The sequence below is a fragment of the Panthera pardus genome, unplaced genomic scaffold (assembly GCF_024362965.1).
Source record: "Panthera pardus isolate Hobbes unplaced genomic scaffold, ASM2436296v1 HiC_scaffold_21, whole genome shotgun sequence".
Classification (NCBI taxonomy): Eukaryota; Metazoa; Chordata; class Mammalia; order Carnivora; family Felidae; genus Panthera; species Panthera pardus.
The window spans coordinates 1,211,283-1,211,624 of NW_026526777.1; the positions used below are offsets into that span (position 1 = coordinate 1,211,283).

The following is a 342-nucleotide window of genomic DNA, read 5'->3' on the forward strand; positions in this document are numbered from 1 at the left end:
CACCCAGCGTGGGGCTTGAACTCACTACCCCGAGACCGAGAATCTCGTGCTCTACCGACTGAGCCAGCCGGGCGCCTCTCTTACAGAGAATTTTGAAACAAGAAAAAGGCCTGTTATGCTCAGGCACATGTTTACCTGCCTGGTGCCCTTCGTCCGTTCCTTTGGAGAGATGGATGTTTCCATCTGGCATTTTTCTTCTGCTTGAAGGACTTAAATTACTTTCTTTAGTGCCGGCCTGCTGGTGACGACGGATCCTTTCAGCGCTTGCCATCTCCCCCGAATTCTGTCTTTACTTTTATGAAGACGTTGCCGCCCTGTCTTCGGGCCTCCGTCGTTTCTGAC

The 342-nt window shown here is 52.0% G+C and overlaps 1 non-coding gene across 1 annotated transcript; it reads right to left on the reverse strand.

The window, feature by feature from the left end:
- On the reverse strand, positions 1-73 carry TRNAE-CUC (transfer RNA glutamic acid (anticodon CUC)). The gene has a single exon. It is a non-coding gene; the product is annotated as a tRNA-Glu (tRNA).
- Positions 74-342: the final 269 nt, after the last annotated feature.